General features: G+C 33.9%; 1 protein-coding gene across 2 annotated transcripts in view; it reads right to left on the bottom strand.

Moving 5' to 3' along the window:
* The window catches only part of LOC140171855 (uncharacterized), a 384,363-nt gene that overhangs the window by 339,522 nt on the left and 21,002 nt on the right, over window positions 1-23,839 (bottom strand). The gene's annotated exons all lie outside the window — the stretch shown is intronic.

The following is a 23,839-nucleotide window of genomic DNA, read 5'->3' as shown; positions in this document are numbered from 1 at the left end:
TTAAGCTTACAGCAATTGATATTTTACTAGTCATAAACAGGTGATGAACATGCCAAAATGTATGATATCATGGTTTCCATTACACAATATGAGCTTAACATATTTGTACTTGCTATATTAAATGTATGATATCATGATTTACACTGTACAGTTAAGCATAGCAATTGATATTTTACAAGTCATAAACAGGTGATGAACATGCCAATGATATCATGGTTTCTATTACACAATGTGAGCTTAACATATGCGTACTTGCTAAAATGCATGATATCATGATTTACACTGTACAATTAAGCTTATAGCAATTGATATTTTACTAGTCATCAACAGGTGATGAACATGCCAAAATGTATGATTACACTACGTGAGCTTAACATATGTGTACTAGCTATACTAAAATGCATGATATCATGATTTACACTGTACGGTTAAGCATAGCAATTGATATTTTACTAGTCATAAACAGGTGATGAACATGCCAAAATGTATGATATCATGGTTTCCATTACACAATGTGAGCTTATTAAATGTGTACTAGCTAGCTATACTTAAAATGTATGATATCATGATTTGCACTATACAGTTTAAGTATAGCAATTGATATTTTACTAGTGATGAACATGCCAAAAGGTATGATACCATGGTTCCCATTACACATGTGATATCATGATTTACATTGTACATAGTTATAGCATAGCAATTGATATTTTAGTAGTTATAAATAGGTGATATCCATGCCAAAATGTATGATATCATGGTTTCCGTTACACAATCATAATGTGTATACTTAAATACATGATATCATGATTTGCACTAAACAGTTTAAGCATAGCAATTGATATTTTACTAGTCATAAACAGGTGATGAACATGCCAAAATGTATGATATCATGGTTTCCATTACACAATGTGAACTTAACATATGTGTGTACTGCCTATACTAAAATGCATGATATCATGATTTACACTGTACAGTTAAGCATAGCAATTGATATTTTACTAGTCATAAACAGGTGATAAACACGCCAAAATGTATGATATCATGGTTTCCATTACACAATGTGTGCCTCACATCTATGTATAATAGCTATACTAAAATGCATGATATCATGATTTACACTGTACAGTTAAGCATATCAATTGATATTTTACTAGTCATAAATAGGTGATGAACATGCCAAAATGTATGATATCATGGTTCCCATTTCACAATGTGAACTTCACATACTAAAATGTATGATTACACTACGTGAGCTTAACATATGTGTACTTGCTATATTAAATGCATGATATCATGATTTACACTGTACAGTTAAGCATAGCAATTGATATTTTACTAGTCATAAACAGGTGAAGAACATGCCAAAATGTATGATATCATGGTTTCCATTACACAATGTGAACTTCACATATGTGTGTACTGCTACTGCCTATACGAAGATGCATGATATCATGATTTACACTGTACAGTTTAAGCATAGCAATTGATATTTTACTGGTCATAAACATGTGATGAACATGCCAAAATGTATGATATCATGGTTTCCATTACACAATGTGAACTTAACACATGTGTGTACTGCCTATACTAAAATACATGATATCATGATTTACACTGTACAGTTAAGCATAGCAATTGATATTTTACTGGTCATAAACAGGTGATGAACATGCCAAAATGTATGATATCATGGTTCCCATTACACAATGTGAACTTCACATACTAAAATACATGATATCATGATTTACACTGTACAGTTAAGCATAGCAATTGATATTTTACTGGTCATAAACAGATGATGAACATACCAAAATGTATGATATCATGGTTTCCATTACACAATGTGAACTTCACATATGTGTGTACTGCCTATACTAAAATGCATGATATCATGATTTACACTGTACAGTTAAGCATAGCAATTGATATTTTACTAGTCATAAACAGATGATGAACTTGCCAAAATGTATGATATCATGGTTTCCATTACACAATGTGAACTTAACACATGTGTGTACTGCCTATACTAAAATGCATGATATCATGATTTACACTGTACAGTTAAGCATAGCAATTGATATTTTACTAGTCATAAACAGGTGATGAACACGCCAAAATGTATGATATCATGGTTCCCATTACACAATGTGAACTTCACATATGTGTGTACTGCCTATACTAAAATACATGATATCATGATTTACACTGTACAGTTAAGCATAGCAATTGATATTTTACTAGTCAAAAACAGGTGATGAACATGGCAAAATGTATGATATCATGGTTTCCATTACACAATGTGAGTTATGTACGTACTGCCTGTACTAAAATACATGATATCATGATTTACACTGTACAGTTAAGCATAGCAATTGATATTTTACTAGTCATAAACATGGGATGAACATGCCAAAATGTATGATATCATGGTTTCCATTTCACAATGTGAACTTCACATATGTGTGTACTGCCTATACTAAAATACATGATATCATGATTTACACTGTACAGTTAAGCATAGCAATTGATATTTTACTAGTCATAAACATGTGATGAACATGCCAAAATGTATGATATCATGGTTTCCATTTCACAATGTGAACTTCACATATGTGTGTACTCACTGCCTATACTAAAATGCATGATATCATGATTTACTCTGTACAGTTAAGCATAGCAATTGATATTTTACTAGTCATAAACATGTGATGAACACGCCAAAATGTATGATATCATGGTTCCCATTACACAATGTGAACTTCACATATGTGTGTACTGCCTATACTAAAATGCATGATATCATGATTTACACTGTACAGTTAAGCATAGCAATTGATATTTGACTAGTTATAAACAGGAGATGAACATGCCAAAATGTATGATATCATGGTTTCCATTACACAATATGAGCCTCACATATGTGTGTACTGCCTATACTAAAATGCATGATATCATGATTTACACTGTACAGTTAAGCATAGCAATTGATATTTTACTAGTCATAAACATGTGATGAACACGCCAAAATGTATGATATCATGGTTTCCATTACACAATGTGAACTTCACATATGTGTGTACTGCCTATACTAAAATGCATGATATCATGATTTACACTGTACGGTTAAGCATAGCAATTGATATTTTACAAGTCATAAACAGGTGAAGAACATGCCAAAATGTATATCATGGTTTCCATTACACAATGTGAACTTCACATATGTGTGTACTGCCTATACTAAGATGCATGATATCATGATTTACACTGTACAGTTTAAGCATAGCAATTGATATTTTACTAGTCATAAACAGGTGATGAACATGCCAAAATGTATGATATCATGGTTCCCATTACACAATGTGAACTTCACATATGTGTGTACTGCCTATACTAAGATGCGTGATATCATGATTTACACTGTACAGTTTAAGCATAGCAATTGATATTTTACTAGTCATAAACATGTGATGAACATGCCAAAATGTATGATATCATGGTTTCCATTACACAATGTGAGCTTCACATATGTGCGTACTGCCTATACTAAGATGCATGATATCATGATTTACACTGTACAGTTTAAGCATAGCAATTGATATTTTACTAGTCATAAACATGTGATGAACATGCCAAAATGTATGATATCATGGTTTCCATTACACAATGTGAACTTCACATATGTGTGTACTGCCTATACTAAAATACATGATATCATGATTTACACTGTACAGTTAAGCATAGCAATTGATATTTTACTAGTCATAAACATGTGATGAACATGCCAAAATGTATGATATCATGGTTTCCATTACACAATGTGAACTTCACATATGTGTGTACTGCCTATACTAAAATACATGATATCATGATTTACACTGTACAGTTAAGCATAGCAATTGATATTTGACTAGTCATAAACAGGTGATGAACATGCCAAAATGTATGATATCATGGTTTCCATTTCACAATGTGAACTTAACATATGTGTGTACTGCCTATACTAAAATGCATGATATCATGATTTACACTGTACAGTTAAGCATAGTAATTAACATTTTACTAGTCATAAACAGGTGAACATGCCAAAATATATGATATCATGGTTTCCATTTCACAATGTGAACTTAACATATGTGTGTACTGCCTATACTAAAATGCATGATATCATGATTTACACTGTACAGTTAAGCATATCAATTGATATTTTACTAGTCATAAACAGGTGATGAACATGCCAAAATGTACTAAAATGTAGTATACCCAAATGTATGATATCATACATTCCGCTGCAGTGTAAGCCTATAGTACATATATGATATAACTTAAGTGATATGAATAAAATATGAACAAGATAGTATATGTGGAAACTTGTCATTTTTAATGAAGTGTGAATGATATAATAAAGTCTTATTACATCAAATGATTTGTGTTCTTTCCGTTTCTTTATGTGTTGCTTAAAAACAAGAGGTAACTGTGTCTGATGTTTAACTGTGTTAGAACAGACAAATTTTAATCTTAGATATCACCTTCCCTCAAAAGCCTATTTTTAGCAAACCTCTTTAAAAAATGGACTTTTTTGAGTCCATGTTGAAAAAAAATTCTGTTTTAACATGCATACTTACCTTACACAATTTTGTTTTAATCTGAATTATATTTTGTTTTGCAATATGATATGTAATTACTATCAATACACATACCAAAGTAGTTATTTGTCAATATAAATTAATCCAATGCTACTGGTGTCTTGTGTAATAAGCTCATAATTAGTTATTCTATGATTGGATATCTTGTTTTGCTTTTGTCATCTGAGCTGAATATTATACAAATATATACTGCCATGAGAGGTTCTGGTTAAAACTATGGGCCCGAGGTGAGATCAATAGTACTATTTTCCTGAGGGCGCAGCCCGAAGGAAAATAGTATTAATTGATCTCAACGAGGGACCATAGTTTTAACTAGAACTTCGAATAAAGGCAGTATATATTTGTTTTATATACTTCATTAATATGTTCTTTGTTCATTGATTGGTTAAAAGAAAATTATTTGACGTTTTGACTCTCCCAGCTTAACTATCCTGAGTGAACAGCACGACCAATTTAAGCACAACCTACATTTTGCCCTTCAAAAAAATCGAATAGGCTAAAAATCGGGCTAACCAATTACAGCAGCGAGAAATCACGCTATGGCAGTTTCGCGTCGCGTGAACTGTGAATCGCGCACGCCGAAAGGCATGGTCAAAAGTACTATTTACGGCTTGGAGGTACTATTTACGGCTCATCCGGGACATTGAAAATACTATTTACGGCTTAGAGGTACTATTTACGGATAGGAGTACTGATGGTAGAACTATTTCTGGTCATATGATCCACTTTTAACCAATCAATGAACAAGAATATATTAATGAAGTATATAAAATCTATTATGGCACGTGTTATATAGGCCTTTATGTTATTATTTTCTGAAGTCTGAAAAACATCATTTTAACTTTATAACTCAGTGACCTGGATTGGATTTTGAATGACCTCTTTACAACTGAAATCAATTGCTCTCTGTTTATCATTTTTATTTGTTGTTACTTATTTAATTTCCTGATACTTACTTTACCCATATTGAGTTACCATAGTTTTGTGTTTTAGTTCATTCTTGGTTAATTATTATTGTTTAAATTATAATTTGCTTGTCGGAGACAAAAAAAGATGTCTCCACAAAATTTACTTTTTGTTGTACTTTAATATTGATTGGTGTTTTTATTTTTTTGTAACATTTTTGGTGAAACAATAGTATCTGTATATATTTGGGTCACTCCATATGAAATCAAGGAGGCTCCCCACCTGACCCCCTCAGATTTGCTTTATACTTTAGTCATAGGTTGTACCTGTAAAAATATTAAAACCTGCAAATTTGAGGTCTGTAGCTCTTACGGATTTTCTGTGGCAGTCATTTAAAGTTGGAGTAGGTGGGTCTAAATTTGGACCCAAAAGTTGCCCTTTAAATAAATTTCATCTTTGGGAGTCTGTGCCTTCTTTATAAAAAGAGAGTCTGAAACCTTGTATACACACTAACTGCATGCCCAATTTGTCAAAAAGTAAAAAAATAAAAATTTCTGTAATTGCGCGTTGTGTCACGGGGTCATTAAATATGCAAGAAAAAATGTAATGTTTTGTAAACTGGCAAGTTTAGACCCCCTAAATTGACATTTTTTGTCAGATTAATTATTTTTTGTTGTCACTGATGCTATAAATAGGTTAAATACAATGCATATCCAAAAAATTGACCTCACATTTCATTTACATTTCGAACAGCGCCCTCACGAAGATGAAATTTATTGCAAATTCAACATTTTCAGGGGCCCGAAGTCGATGTGGTCCACCTTCAAAATTTATAAAACATCACTTTTATATGACTACTGGTCTTAAATTACAACTTTGTTAAGTCCCAGTAATTGTCTAGGTTGACTTCATATAAAACGACAAGCCCAAAGTTGACCATTTTCTTATGATTGCATGTACTGCAAATGTGCCGAATTCGGCCCCAATATTGAAAATAAAATGGAAAAAAAAGTAAAATAGGGCCAATAACTACGCATCTAGTCATTTATTTTCAATATTGTGGCCATTTTGACTTCTAAGCCTTCCGAATTCGGCACATTTGGAGTACATGCAATCATAAGAAAATGGTCAACTTTGGGCTTGCCGTTTTATATGAAGTCAACCTATAAAATTACTGGGATTCAGCAAAGTTGTAATTGAAGACTAGTAGTCATATAAAAGTGATGTTTTATAAATTTTGAAGGTTGACCACATCGACTTTGGGCCCCCTGAAAATGTTGAATTTGCAATAAATTTCATTTTCATGAGGGCGCTTGTTCAAAATGTAAATAAATTGTGACCTCAATTTTTGGATATGCATTGTATTTGTCCTATATATAGCATTAGTGACAACAAAAAACAATTAATCTGACAAAAAATGTGAATTTAGGGGGACTAAACTTGCCAGTTTACAAAACATTACATTTTTTCTTGCATATTAATGACCCCGTGACACAACACGCAATTAAAGAAATTTTTTTTTTTTACTTTTTGATCAATTGGGCATGCAATTAGTGTGTATACAAGGTTTCAGACCTCTCTCTCTTTTTATTAGGAAGGTACAGGCTCCCAAAGATTAAATTTATTCAAAGGGCAACTTTTGGGTCCAAATTTAGACCCCCTACTCCAACTTTAAATGGCTGCCATAGAAAATCTATATATTGAAAATAAAATGGAAATAAAAGTAAATAGGGCCAATAACTACTCATCTAATCATTTATTTTCAATATTGTGACCAATTTGACTTTTAAGCCTTCCAAATTCGGCACATTTGCAGTACATGCAATCATAAGAAAATGGTCAACTTTGGGCTTGTCGTTTTGTATGAAGTCAACCTAGACAATTACTGGGACTTAGCAAAGTTGTAATTTAAGACTAGTAGTCATATAAAAGTGATGTTTTATAAATTTTGAAGGTGGACCACATCGACTTTGGGCCCCCCGAAAATGTAGAATTTGCAATAAATTTCATCTTCGTGAGGGCGCTGTTCAAAATGTAAATGAGTTGTGACCTCAATTTTTTGGATATGCATTGTATTTATCCTATATATAGCATCAGTGACAACAAAAAATAATTAATTTGACAAAAAATGTGAATTTAGGGGGGCTAAACTTGCCAGTTTACAAAACATTACATTTTTTCTTGCATATTTAATGACCCCGTGACACAACACACAATTACAGAAATTTATTTTTTTTACTTTTTGACAAATTGGGCATGCAGTTAGTGTGTATACAAGGTTTCAGACCTCTCTCTTTTTATAAAGAAGGCACAGACTCTCAAAGATGAAATTTATTTAAAGGGCAACTTTTTAGTCCAAATTTAGACCCCCCTACTCCAACTTTAAATGGCTGCCACAGAAAATTCGTAAGAGCTACAGACCTCAAATGTGCAGGTTTTAATTTTTTACAGGTACAACATATGACTAAAATATAAAGCAAATCTGAGGGGGTCAGGTGGGGAGCCTCCTTGATTTCATATGGTGTGACCCATTTTTTTTCTTATGACAAGTGCACACAATTCTTGTATTATTTGTTCCAACTGTGTTAATATAAATGATGTGAGTTTTTCTTGTATAATATGTAACTGCGTTGCGCATGATGTATGTATAAGAAGTGGTAGCCAAGGCTTTGCTTCAAATAATTGGAATGTAGGGAATGTATCATTCGAGCAAGCTTCCCATTCAATCATTTCAATAATGATGATGACTTCAATAATGCTATTCAAGGCTTTGATTCAATTGGTGAACATGATCAAGTGGATATTGATATCACTAATAGTTTTGATCACCTCTGCTTTAATCCACTTCGTCAAGATGATGATTTTAATGCGGCTGGTTGTGATATAGATTATGTTTGTAAGTACTTTACATCTGACAGCTTTAACACAAATGTAAATAACAACTTGGTTAATAATGGTTTATCAATGTTCCAGTTGAACATCAATAGCATGAACAAAAATTTTGATGAATTGAAATCTCTATTGCATGTATGTAAACATCGTTTCTCAATAATTGCTGTGACTGAAATATACTTTAAATGTACCCCACCTGAATACTATAAGCTTCCTGGTTATCAATTTGTTTATAAAAACAGAGAAGGTATGCGCAAAGGCGGTGTAGGTATGTATGTGAGTAATGATATCAAATATAAGATCAGATATGATTTAAATGAAATTCATTCATCATCATTTGAATCATTCTTTGTTGAAATTGACAATGAAAAGAGTAAGAACATCATTGTGGGAGTAATCTATAGACCACCAACATCAGGAAATTTATAGTATTGAGCTTTTTAACTCTGAGTTTGATTATGTTCTAAACAAACTCAGCTCAGCTGAGAACAAAATCAGCTATCTCTTGGGTGATTATAATATTGACTTGCTTAAAGAAAAGAGCAATAAACATATTAGTGATTACTTGAGTACAATTACTTGAGTAGTCAAAACGTTGAAAACTCTATATAATTTGCATTATTCATTAATCATTTGCATAATAATGGTCACGGGGTGAATAAACTCCAGCGGATTAAAGCAAGTGAATAACCTACCAAACCACTTCAAATACAATTGTCAATTGTGATCAATTCTGTATTGATTTGATAAAATCACTTGCATTTGTCATTAAATAGACTCGCACGCAGGACACATGGGAAGAATATTACACTATCTCGAGGTGTTTTTATTTTGGGAAAAAACCGACAACTTTTACAAAATAATACATCAGTTTTTTCCATTTGGTTTTTTTGGAAAATGAATACACTTTTACAACAAATTCGTTTATTTTTGCTCGCCGTTTTCGGGGTCTCGCCTTCCGAGCGACTAACATGCTCACCATACCTCAACAAGACACCGCTATGGTAATGGTCTGTTTCTCACCCTTTATCTACTACATAAAAGAAGGCATCCTAATACATAAGTGAACATGCACTTCTCATGTGCATTTCCTCTAAAGTATAGGGCCCTACGATTCGATGAAAATCTTTGTGGTTTACATTTCAACATTCGACGGGGTAGAAGGGGTGCATTTCCAATCAGGCTTTTACACTGTAAATCCCTAGCTGTAACACTTTTAAAATAAGATCAATTAAAACTGATGGCTTTTGTTTGCTAATTATACCATAGAATCTATATAGCGGTTATTGCCAAAGTTGCAATATGGTGGCACAATTGGGCGGCAAACTGTAGGCCTATGCAAACAACACGGCATATTAATTATACATGTTCTACATTATTGTATTTTAAAACACTGAAGACCAAAATTGACGTTATTGCCATGATTGGATCATGGAGGTAGTACTACAACTCTGGCGGAAATTCGTTGCCACACCAGGGCCACACCAGCACGTTCTGGTGTTAAAACCACGCAATCGAAGCTAAATATGTGATAGTTCCGTATTATTTTGTATAATAGTTGCAAATGCACATTCAGATTACACTTGCCCTTCCCCACCCCCATTTTCCAATGTTGGGAGACTGTAATATAGAAATGATGACGATTTTGTCCAAATCAACATTGCAATAGGGGAGCGGGGAAGGATGTTGGCCAATTAACGCTCAGGTGTGGCAACATTTTTCGCCAAGGTTGTAGCTACTACCTCCATGATTGGATTAAGTAAATAACTAAATCCTGTTATCTACCCAGCAATGTTTGCTTATCTTAATAATTGTAACAAACTGTAGTGTACTATAAATGGTACAAGACTAGAAAAGGCAAACAGACAGAAATTTAGAGTTTTAAATTAGAGAGTTGACAGGAAGTTGTAAGAGTTAAATTGTTATGGATATGATTGGTGTAAGGGCGAAAATGTTGAATGTCAGATCAAAGTCATCCGAGGTGAATTAAGTAATGTCAATCACAAATTGTTACAGGTCATTTGAGGTGGACTAAGTTTATATTTGGATTGTCAGAACACCTTCCCCAATCAGACACATTTCTCTTGCATTTGATCATCTTCTACTCTTCCCTAGAAAAATCATTATAATACCAACTCTACACACAATGGAATTCACCATATCACGTCCAAATTCACATTGGGCGCCACATTCCTTTTTTAAAGGAATTTTTATTAAAATACGTTAGGCGTTGAGCCAAATATTTATTGTTATCTATACATGTACCTTTTCAGAAAAAAAAGGTTTCATATTATTTTGAAACCTATTCTCCTACATCACAAATCCAAAATAAAATCAACACCGTGCACCGTCCCTTTGGTTTACAAGTAATCACACTTTTGTATATATCTAAATGCATCCTAAACACTTATACCACATTCTAAACATCATTGTGTTAACTGTTTATATAATATACATTATGTTCAGATATCAAACATCAACCTGTATAACACAGCTAAAATGTTTGATACCTAAACATGTCACGTATAGCTAAACGGTAGCATTTAGAGTGTTTAGGACGGGGATTAGTATTTAGGATGTGTTTTAGATACAAATTCAAAGTGTGATAACTTGTAAACTAAAGGGACGGTGTTGATTTTATTTTGGATTTGTGATGTATACAGGGCCGTTCCTAGGGATTTTGCCGCCCTAGGCAAAGCCGCTCCCTGCCGCCCACCAAAGCTTACCAAAAAAGTGTTCGGGGGGGGGGGGTTACCCCCTTGAAACTCATCAGTTTTGACTATTTGTATACTGTCCACCGTTTTCATTCTTTATCCGCCCTCATTTTTCTTCCTGTTTCTTTCTCCATTCCCGGTTTTTTTTCGCCCTATTTTGCGCCCCTCTGCGTTTGCCGCCCTATGCGACCGCCTTATCTGGCCTAATGGTCGGAACGGCCCCCGGAACGGCCCTGGATGTATATGATGCATTGCATTGTTTTCAAAATATGAAACCTTTTTCTGAAAAGGTAGGCTACATGTATAAACAATAACAATTTGCCTAAACGCCTAACGTGTTTAAAAAGTGTTACAGCTAGGGATTTACAGTGTAAAGTGTTTGAACAAGTTTTATTTGAGATTGTAGCTAATAAGGTACATTTAATGTGGATAATAATGTTAATTATCAAAGCATGCTTGTCAAGCTAACCACATGCGCAAAGTATTCTCGCTATACTTTTCGGTGCACAAAGTTAATAGGCATATTCAATTAATAATTATGAGGCAGGTCAAAGCTAAGTAAATTCTAAAGCAGAAATGGGTAATGAAAGTTCGTAACCATGGTAATGAGAGTCATCAAACTTTGTTGAATTGTATTAATATTGTATCTTTGAAATGTCATTTTGTACAAACGTTGTGTTTTGTTTCCACGGTTATGAAAATATTATTTAGCGTTGGAGCTATATTGAATAACGTCAGCGCATGGACGAATGAGTACGCGTAAGGTAAAGCAATTTCAGCTTAGTATTATTGAAACTTGAAAGTTATACAGACTGTCAATATCAAACAAAGTTTGTCATAGACCATGTTAACAAGTGAAACCAAAAATGCATGTCTATAATTTGGCATTTTAAACCCAAAATGGTGCGACTTTCGTTTAATTTTTTGTTCTGAAGGGGCAGCCCAAATCTGCAGTGGCGTAACTAGGGTTGGTAGCGCCCGGGGCAAGAAACAAAATTGGCGCCCCTACCCCCCAGAATATTTTGACGCCCCCCCCATTCTTGAAACAACTGCGAAATTTTTGGTACTAGAAGGTGATTACGAATCACTTGGCATATATTTTCCAAGAAGATGTTTTTTCATGTGCTGTTTGAAAACAGCAACCGAGGGTGCATTTTTCAGTGTTGATGGTAAATATCGGTCTTAAAATGTTCTTTCAATTGATTTAACGCTGAAATGCTCGCGAAGCGCGCGAAAATTGTGTCTTTCATCGCTTGGAGGGGCGCAGAATCGATGCTGAATTGGTCAATTTGGTGCCCCCTAAGAGTAGCGCCGGGCACGCTTCCCCTTCTCCCCCGTAGTTACGCCACTGCAAATCTGGGGAAGCAAATGCCTAGCGCTATACCAACAACAGCAAACTGCAACAACATCATAATAATAATATTATAATTATTATAATGATAATAATTATATTATAATAATGATGATAATAAAATTGGGATAACTTATTTATATAGATCTTTATCATATAAAAAAGACAAATGTAGAAACTAAAAATAAATAATCAAAAAACATAATGTAAACGTTTAAAGAATGGTCCAGCCGAATTTCATAAATAACTATAATGTTTTAATCATAAACATGAACATAAAAATTGAGAGATTCGAGCATGGTATACAAACTTGATCGATATCGATGTGGGGAACAAAAAAAGACAAGATAAAACTAATGCAGTATCATGAGTATGTAAATCGTGATGATGTACACCGACACGTACTGCACTAAAAAAACATGCAGTGCAGATAGTAGACAAAAGTAAACAGAAATACAACCGACGTTTTGAGCAGATATAACTGCCCTTCCTCAGAAACATTAGAAATATATATACAGCAAATAAATGAATCTAGTTACAAGTAGGTAGCGAGCATAAAAATTAACCAAATTAAATAATTAAACCAAAGTAGCAAGCAAAATATCAAAACTAAAATAAGAATAGAGCCAAATAAAATGAACATGCCACCCTCTATTCGTTTGGTTAATAAAATGTTAGTTAAAGCCATATTGTAACATTTCTATAAAAATTAGTACTTCTTTTCCATAAAATGTTAGCTTTTACTGTCAGATATGTCCCCTTTTAATTTTGAGCCGAACAACTGAGGTAAAGCGAAGACAATTGGAATTCTATTGCTGCCACTGAACTTTGGAAAAGTTTACCATTATACATGTGAAAAATTGCATACTTAATTTATGTTTTCTTGTTTTTTTGTCTACGTATCTTTGTAAAAGCGCCAGGGACTTTGGTGTAAAGCGCTATATAAGTTGTTTTCTTCTTGATATCTCGTCTTTTTAATTACTAATTATACTCATGACGACACCTCATACATGTCAATATGTCGTGTTAATGCTGTGTGCATCATATATAATTGACGGGACTGATGGTTTTAAGATCACTAAAGGTGCAAAAGATCAAATTGGTGGCCACTTAAGTTATTTGGAACTCATTACCACGATATGCTGATTCTGTACACATCAGCCTGCATGTTGCCTGGGACATACTAGTAGTATATTAGGCCTACCTTGTCATCCGAAAACTCCTTGTTTACTTACTTAATTCGAGTGGTGTCATCGAACTGTGATGGCATTCAACAACTTCCTGTCCTCCATTGCTGTCTTGAAGTCTGCTGCCTCCAGTCCAGTGTCATCTTCCAGAATGTCAATGTAGGTCAGAGCAGGTCTTCCAGGTTTCCGCCTCCCATGCTTGGGTATCCAGATGAACCATTTTTGATGCGGGCTCCTCGCTTCTGGAACAGTGGCCAGCAAACCGTGTCTTGTGCGGCTTATTTTGGGAAGATCTCCATATAGGTCTGCATTTGACATATGTTCCTTCCTATGCACATTCAGAACAGTTCTTAGCATGCGGGTGTAACAGCCATCCAGACCCTTTGCAAGTTTAGGGGCGATGGTCCATGCTTCGCATCCATATAAAGCAGCACCGACTCCACTGTTGCAGCAAAGATTCGAAGTTTGAAACTCCTGGAAAGAGTTGACCTCCAGATTTTCTTAAGTTTACTGCACGCCCTCCATGCTGCTGCTTTACGTAACTTTACATCCCTTTCTGTGCTTTTCATCCAAGCGCCTAGGTATTTGAAGTCATCTACCTCCTCTAGTACTACACCATGTACACCCTCATTTGTTGTGATGCTTTCTACGACGCCCCGGAAGGGTCATAGTAAAAATATTTATTTTTTGTGACAGTGAAAAATATATTTTGACCTTTTTATCATACTAAATAGTGAAAATATATTTTTGGTGGGCAGAAAAAAATATATTTTGACCTTTTTATCACACTAATAGTATAAATATATTTTTGGTGGGCAGCAAAAAATATATTTTTACCTTTTATCATACTAAATAGTAAAAATATATTTTTGGTGGGCATTAAAAATATATTTTCACCTTTTTATCACACTAAATAGTAAAAATATATTTTTGGTGGGCAGTAAAATATATTTTTACCTTTTTATCACACTTATTAGTGAAAATATATTTTTGGTGGCATTAAAAAATATATTTTGACCTTTTATCACACTAAATGGTATAAATATATTTTTGGTGGGCAGCAAAAATATATTTTTACCTTTTATCATACTAAATAGTAAAAATATATTTTTGGTGGGCAGTAAAATATATTTTTACCTTTTTATCACACTTATTAGTGAAAATATATTTTTTTAGTGGGCAGTAAAAATATATTTTGACCATTTTATCATACTAAATAGTAAAAATATATTTTTGGTGGGCAGTAAAATATATTTTGACCTTTTTATCACACTTATTATTGAAAATATATTTTGGTGGGCAGCAAAAAATATATTTTGACCTTTTTATCATACTTAATAGTGAAAATATATTTTTTGTGGGCAGTAAAAAATATATTTTGACCTTTTATCATACTAAATGGTGAAAATATTATTTTGGTGGTGAGTTTAAAATATTTTCTTACCTTTTTATCATATTTAATAGTGAAAATATTTTTTGGTGGGCAGGAAATATATATTTTTACCTTTTTATCATACGAAATAGTGAAAATATATTTTTGGTGGGCAGCAAAAAATATATTTTGACCTTTTTATCATACTAAATAGTGAAAATATTATTTTGGTGGAGAGTTTAAAATATTTTCTTACCTTTTTATCATATTTTATAGTAAAAATATATTTTTGATGGACAGGAAAAATATTTTCTTACCTTTTTACCATACTTAGTAGTGAAAATATATTTTTGGTGGGCAGTAAAAAATATATTTTGACCTTTTTATCATACTAAATGGTGAAAATATTTTTTTCGGCGCGCAGAAAAATATATTTTTACTAACTTGGGGAGTCTGTTATGGTTTTAGTGAAAATATATTTTTCTGCGCCACCGAAAAAAATACTTTACTAACTTGGGGAGTCTGTTATGGTTTTAGTGAAAATATATTTTTCTGGGTAGAAGAGCTATGTAAGAATAGAATATGCATGCAAATTATGTTCAGCCATTTTCTTATTAATATGCAAATATATTCATGAATACTCATTACTATTTTTTAATTTATTCTAGTATATTCTAGTACATTGTACTACATTCCAGGACATTCTTGTACATTGTAGTACATTGTAGTACATTCTAGTACATCCCAGTACATTGTAGTACATCCAAGTACATTGTAGTACATTCCAGTACATCCTAGTACATCCGAGTACATTCTAGTACATCTCAGTACATTCTAGTACATTCTAGTACATTCTAGTACATCCCAGTATATTCTAGTACATCCCAGTACATTCTAGTATATCCCAGTACATTCTAGTACATTCTAGTACATTCTAGTACATCCCAGTATATTCTAGTACATCCCAGTATATTCTAGTACATCCCAGTAGTAAATTCTAGTACATCCCAGTACATTATAGTACATTCTAGTACATCCCAGTACATTCTAGTATATCCCAGTACATTCTAGTACATTCTAGTACATCCCAGTATATTCTAGTACATCCCAGTACATTCTAGTATATCCCAGTACATTATAGTACATTCTAGTACATCCCAGTACATTCTAGTATATCCCAGTACATTCTAGTACATTCTAGTACATTCTAGTACATCCCAGTATATTCTAGTACATCCCAGTACATTCTAGTATATCCCAGTACATTCTAGTACATTCTAGTACATTCTAGTACATCCCAGTATATTCTAGTACATCCCAGTATATTCTAGTACATCCCAGTACATTCTAGTAAATTCTAGTACATTCTAGTACATCCCAGTACATTCTAGTATATCCCAGTACATTCTAGTAAATTCTAGTACATTCTAGTACATCCCAGTACATTCTAGTATATCCCAGTACATTCTAGTACATTCTAGTACATCCCAGTATATTCTAGTACATCCCAGTACATTCTAGTATATCCCAGTACATTCTAGTACATTCTAGTACATTCTAGTACATCCCAGTATATTCTAGTACATCCCAGTACATTCTAGTATATCACAGTACATTATAGTACATTCTAGTACATCCCAGTACATTCTAGTATATCCCAGTACATTCTAGTACATTCTAGTACATTCTAGTACATCCCAGTATATTCTAGTACATCCCAGTATATTCTAGTACATCCCAGTACATTCTAGTAAATTCTAGTACATTCTAGTACATCCCAGTATATTCTAGTACATCCCAGTACATTCTAGTATATCCCAGTACATTCTAGTACATTCTAGTACATTCTAGTACATCCCAGTATATTCTAGTACATCCCAGTACATTCTAGTATATCCCAGTACATTATAGTACATTCTAGTACATCCCAGTATATTCTAGTACATCCCAGTACATTCTAGTATATCCCAGTACATTATAGTACATTCTAGTACATCCCAGTACATTCTAGTATATCCCAGTACATTATAGTACATTCTAGTACATCCCAGTACATTCTAGTATATCCCAGTACATTCTAGTACATTCTAGTACATTCTAGTACATCCCAGTATATTCTAGTACATCCCAGTACATTCTAGTATATCCCAGTACATTCTAGTACATTCTAGTACATTCTAGTACATCCCAGTATATTCTAGTACATCCCAGTATATTCTAGTACATCCCAGTACATTCTAGTAAATTCTAGTACATTCTAGTACATCCCAGTACATTCGAGTATATCCCAGTACATTCTAGTACATTCTAGTACATCCCAGTATATTCTAGTACATCCCAGTACATTCTAGTATATCCCAGTACATTCTAGTACATTCTAGTACATTCTAGTACATCCCAGTATATTCTAGTACATCCCAGTACATTCTAGTATATCCCAGTACATTATAGTACATTCTAGTACATCCCAGTACATTCTAGTATATCCCAGTACATTCTAGTACATTCTAGTACATCCCAGTATATTCTAGTACATCCCAGTACATTCTAGTATATCCCAGTACATTATAGTACATTCTAGTACATCCCAGTACATTCTAGTATATCCCAGTACATTCTAGTACATTCTAGTACATTCTAGTACATCCCAGTATATTCTAGTACATCCCAGTACATTCTAGTATATCCCAGTACATTCTAGTACATTCTAGTACATTCTAGTACATCCCAGTATATTCTAGTACATCCCAGTACATTCTAGTATATCCCAGTACATTATAGTACATTCTAGTACATCCCAGTACATTCTAGTATATCCCAGTACATTCTAGTACATTCTAGTACATCCCAGTATATTCTAGTACATCCCAGTACATTCTAGTATATCCCAGTACATTATAGTACATTCTAGTACATCCCAGTACATTCTAGTATATCCCAGTACATTCTAGTACATTCTAGTACATTCTAGTACATCCCAGTATATTCTAGTACATCCCAGTACATTCTAGTATATCCCAGTACATTCTAGTACATTCTAGTACATTCTAGTACATCCCAGTATATTCTAGTACATCCCAGTATATTCTAGTACATCCCAGTACATTCTAGTAAATTCTAGTACATTCTAGTACATCCCAGTACATTCTAGTATATCCCAGTACATTCTAGTACATCCCAGTACATTCTAGTATATCCCAGTACATTCTAGTACATTCTAGTACATCCCAGTATATTCTAGTACATCCCAGTACATTCTAGTATATCCCAGTACATTCTAGTACATTCTAGTACATCCCAGTATATTCTAGTACATCCCAGTACATTCTAGTATATCCCAGTACATTCTAGTACATTCTAGTACATTCTAGTACATCCCAGTATATTCTAGTACATCCCAGTATATTCTAGTACATCCCAGTACATTCTAGTAAATTCTAGTACATCCCAGTACATTATAGTACATTCTAGTACATCCTAGTACATTCTAGTATATCCCAGTACATTCTAGTACATTCTAGTACATCCCAGTATATTCTAGTACATCCCAGTACATTCTAGTATATCCCAGTACATTATAGTACATTCTAGTACATCCCAGTACATTCTAGTATATCCCAGTACATTCTAGTACATTCTAGTACATTCTAGTACATCCCAGTATATTCTAGTACATCCCAGTACATTCTAGTATATCCCAGTACATTCTAGTACATTCTAGTACATTCTAGTACATCCCAGTATATTCTAGTACATCCCAGTATATTCTAGTACATCCCAGTACATTCTAGTAAATTCTAGTACATTCTAGTACATCCCAGTACATTCTAGTATATCCCAGTACATTCTAGTAAATTCTAGTACATTCTAGTACATCCCAGTACATTCTAGTATATCCCAGTACATTCTAGTACATTCTAGTACATCCCAGTATATTCTAGTACATCCCAGTACATTCTAGTATATCCCAGTACATTCTAGTACATTCTAGTACATTCTAGTACATCCCAGTATATTCTAGTACATCCCAGTACATTCTAGTATATCACAGTACATTATAGTACATTCTAGTACATCCCAGTACATTCTAGTATATCCCAGTACATTCTAGTACATTCTAGTACATTCTAGTACATCCCAGTATATTCTAGTACATCCCAGTATATTCTAGTACATCCCAGTACATTCTAGTAAATTCTAGTACATTCTAGTACATCCCAGTATATTCTAGTACATCCCAGTACATTCTAGTATATCCCAGTACATTCTAGTACATTCTAGTACATTCTAGTACATCCCAGTATATTCTAGTACATCCCAGTACATTCTAGTATATCCCAGTACATTATAGTACATTCTAGTACATCCCAGTACATTCTAGTACATCCCAGTACATTCTAGTACATCCCAGTACATTCTAGTATATCCCAGTACATTATAGTACATTCTAGTACATCCCAGTACATTCTAGTATATCCCAGTACATTATAGTACATTCTAGTACATATCATTCTAGTATATCCCAGTACATTCTAGTACATTCTAGTACATTCTAGTACATCCCAGTATATTCTAGTACATCCCAGTACATTCTAGTATATCCCAGTACATTCTAGTACATTCTAGTACATTCTAGTACATCCCAGTATATTCTAGTACATCCCAGTATATTCTAGTACATCCCAGTACATTCTAGTAAATTCTAGTACATTCTAGTACATCCCAGTACATTCGAGTATATCCCAGTACATTCTAGTACATTCTAGTACATCCCAGTATATTCTAGTACATCCCAGTACATTCTAGTATATCCCAGTACATTCTAGTACATTCTAGTACATTCTAGTACATCCCAGTATATTCTAGTACATCCCAGTACATTCTAGTATATCCCAGTACATTATAGTACATTCTAGTACATCCCAGCACATTCTAGTATATCCCAGTACATTCTAGTACATTCTAGTACATCCCAGTATATTCTAGTACATCCCAGTACATTCTAGTATATCCCAGTACATTATAGTACATTCTAGTACATTACATTCTAGTATATCCCAGTACATTCTAGTACATTCTAGTACATTCTAGTACATCCCAGTATATTCTAGTACATCCCAGTACATTCTAGTATATCCCAGTACATTCTAGTACATTCTAGTACATTCTAGTACATCCCAGTATATTCTAGTACATCCCAGTACATTCTAGTATATCCCAGTACATTATAGTACATTCTAGTACATCCCAGTACATTCTAGTATATCCCAGTACATTCTAGTACATTCTAGTACACATTCTAGTACATTCTAGTATATCCCAGTACATTATAGTACATTCTAGTACATCCCAGTACATTCTAGTATATCCCAGTACATTCTAGTACATTCTAGTACATTCTAGTACATCCCAGTATATTCTAGTACATCCCAGTACATTCTAGTATATCCCAGTACATTCTAGTACATTCTAGTACATTCTAGTACATCCCAGTATATTCTAGTACATCCCAGTATATTCTAGTACATCCCAGTACATTCTAGTAAATTCTAGTACATTCTAGTACATCCCAGTACATTCTAGTATATCCCAGTACATTCTAGTACATCCCAGTACATTCTAGTATATCCCAGTACATTCTAGTACATTCTAGTACATCCCAGTATATTCTAGTACATCCCAGTACATTCTAGTATATCCCAGTACATTATAGTACATTCTAGTACATCCCAGTACATTCTAGTATATCCCAGTACATTCTAGTACATTCTAGTACATTCTAGTACATCCCAGTATATTCTAGTACATCCCAGTACATTCTAGTATATCCCAGTACATTCTAGTACATTCTAGTACATTCTAGTACATCCCAGTATATTCTAGTACATCCCAGTACATTCTAGTATATCCCAGTACATTATAGTACATTCTAGTACATCCCAGTACATTCTAGTACATCCCAGTACATTCTAGTACATTCTAGTACATCCCAGTATATTCTAGTACATCCCAGTACATTCTAGTATATCCCAGTACATTATAGTACATTCTAGTACATCCCAGTACATTCTAGTATATCCCAGTACATTCTAGTACATTCTAGTACATTCTAGTACATCCCAGTATATTCTAGTACATCCCAGTACATTCTAGTATATCCCAGTACATTCTAGTACATTCTAGTACATTCTAGTACATCCCAGTATATTCTAGTACATCCCAGTACATTCTAGTAAATTCTAGTACATTCTAGTACATCCCAGTACATTCTAGTATATCCCAGTACATTCTAGTAAATTCTAGTACATTCTAGTACATCCCAGTACATTCTAGTATATCCCAGTACATTCTAGTACATTCTAGTACATCCCAGTATATTCTAGTACATCCCAGTACATTCTAGTATATCCCAGTACATTCTAGTACATTCTAGTACATTCTAGTACATCCCAGTATATTCTAGTACATCCCAGTACATTCTAGTATATCCCAGTACATTATAGTACATTCTAGTACATCCCAGTACATTCTAGTATATCCCAGTACATTCTAGTACATTCTAGTACATCCCAGTATATTCTAGTACATCCCAGTACATTCTAGTATATCCCAGTACATTATAGTACATTCTAGTACATCCCAGTACATTCTAGTATATCCCAGTACATTCTAGTACATTCTAGTACATTCTAGTACATCCCAGTATATTCTAGTACATCCCAGTACATTCTAGTATATCCCAGTACATTCTAGTACATTCTAGTACATTCTAGTACATCCCAGTATATTCTAGTACATCCCAGTATATTCTAGTACATCCCAGTTCAGTACATTCTAGTACATTCTAGTACATCCCAGTACATTCGAGTATATCCCAGTACATTCTAGTACATTCTAGTACATCCCAGTATATTCTAGTACATCCCAGTACATTCTAGTACATCCCAGTACGTTCTAGTACATCCCAGTACATCATAGTACATCCCAGTACATTCTAGTACATCCCAGTACATTCTAGTACATCTCAGTACATTCTAGTACATCTTAGTACATTCTAGTACATCCAAGTACATCCCAGTACATTCTAGTACATCTCGGTACATTGTAGTACATTCTAGTACACCCCAGTACATTGTAGTACATCCAAGTACATTGTAGTACATCCCAGTACATCCTAGTACATCCGAGTACATTCTAGTACATCTCAGTACATTCTAGTATATCCCAGTACATTTTAGTACATTCTAGTACATCTCAGTACATTCTAGTATATCCCAGTACATTCTAGTACATCCCAGTACGTTCTAGTACATCCCAGTACATCATAGTACATCCCAGTACATTCTAGTACATCCCAGTACATTCTAGTACATCTCAGTACATTCTAGTACATCTTAGTACATTCTAGTACATCCAAGTACATCCCAGTACATTCTAGTACATCTCGGTACATTCTAGTACATCCTAGTACATCCCAGTACATTGTAGTACATCCCAGTACATTTTAGTACATCCTAGTACATTATAGTACATCCCAGTACATTCTAGTACATCACAGTACATTCTAGTACATCATAGTACATCCCAGTACATGCTAGTACATCTTAGTACATTCTAGTATATCCCAGTACATTCTAGTACATCCTAGTACGTTCTAGTACATCCCAGTACATTATAGTACATCCCAGTACATTTTAGTACATCCCAGTACATTCTAGTACATCTCAGTACATTCTAGTACATCTTAGTACATTCTAGTACATCCAAGTACATCCCAGTACATTCTAGTACATCTCAGTACATTCTAGTACATCCTAGTACATCCCAGTACATTGTAGTACATCCCAGTACATTTTAGTACATCCTAGTACATTATAGTACATCCCAGTACATTCTAGTACATCACAGTACATTCTAGTACATCATGGTACATCCCAGTACATGCTAGTACATCTTAGTACATTATAGTTCATCCTAGTACATTCTAGTACATCGCAGTACATCCCAGTACATTCTAGTACATCTCAGTACATCCCAGTACATTCTAGTACATCTCAGTACATTTTAGTACATCTCGGTACATTCTAGTACATCCCAGTACATTCTAGTAAATCCCAGTACATTTTAGTAAATCCCAGTACATCCTAGTACATTATAGTACATCCCAGTACATTCTAGTACATCACAGTATATTCTAGTACATCATAGTACATTCTAGTACATCCCAGTACATCCTAGTACATCCGAGTACATTCTAGTACATTCTAGTATTGTATCCCAGTACATTCTAGTACATCCCAGTACGTTCTAGTACATCCCAGTACATTATAGTACATCCCAGTACATTTTAGTACATCCCAGTACATTCTAGTACATCTCAGTACATTCTAGTACATCTTAGTACATTCTAGTACATCCAAGTACATCCCAGTACATTCTAGTACATCTCGGTACATTCTAGTACATCCTAGTACATTGTAGTACATCCCAGTACATTTCAGTACATCCTAGTACATTATAGTACATCCCAGTACATTCTAGTACATCACAGTACATTCTAGTACATCATAGTACATCCCAGTACATGCTAGTACATCTTAGTACATTCTAGTATATCCCAGTACATTTTAGTACATCCCAGTACGTTCTAGTACATACCAGTACATTATAGTACATCCCAGTACATTTTAGTACATCCCAGTACATCCTAGTACATTATAGTACATCCCAGTACATTCTAGTACCAGTACATTTTAGTACATCCTAGTACATTA

Source organism: Amphiura filiformis, chromosome 15 (genome assembly GCF_039555335.1).
Source record: "Amphiura filiformis chromosome 15, Afil_fr2py, whole genome shotgun sequence".
NCBI classification, from domain to species: Eukaryota; Metazoa; Echinodermata; class Ophiuroidea; order Amphilepidida; family Amphiuridae; genus Amphiura; species Amphiura filiformis.
Note: the sequence above shows the minus strand (reverse complement) of the source record. Positions and strands in the feature narration are given on the sequence as shown.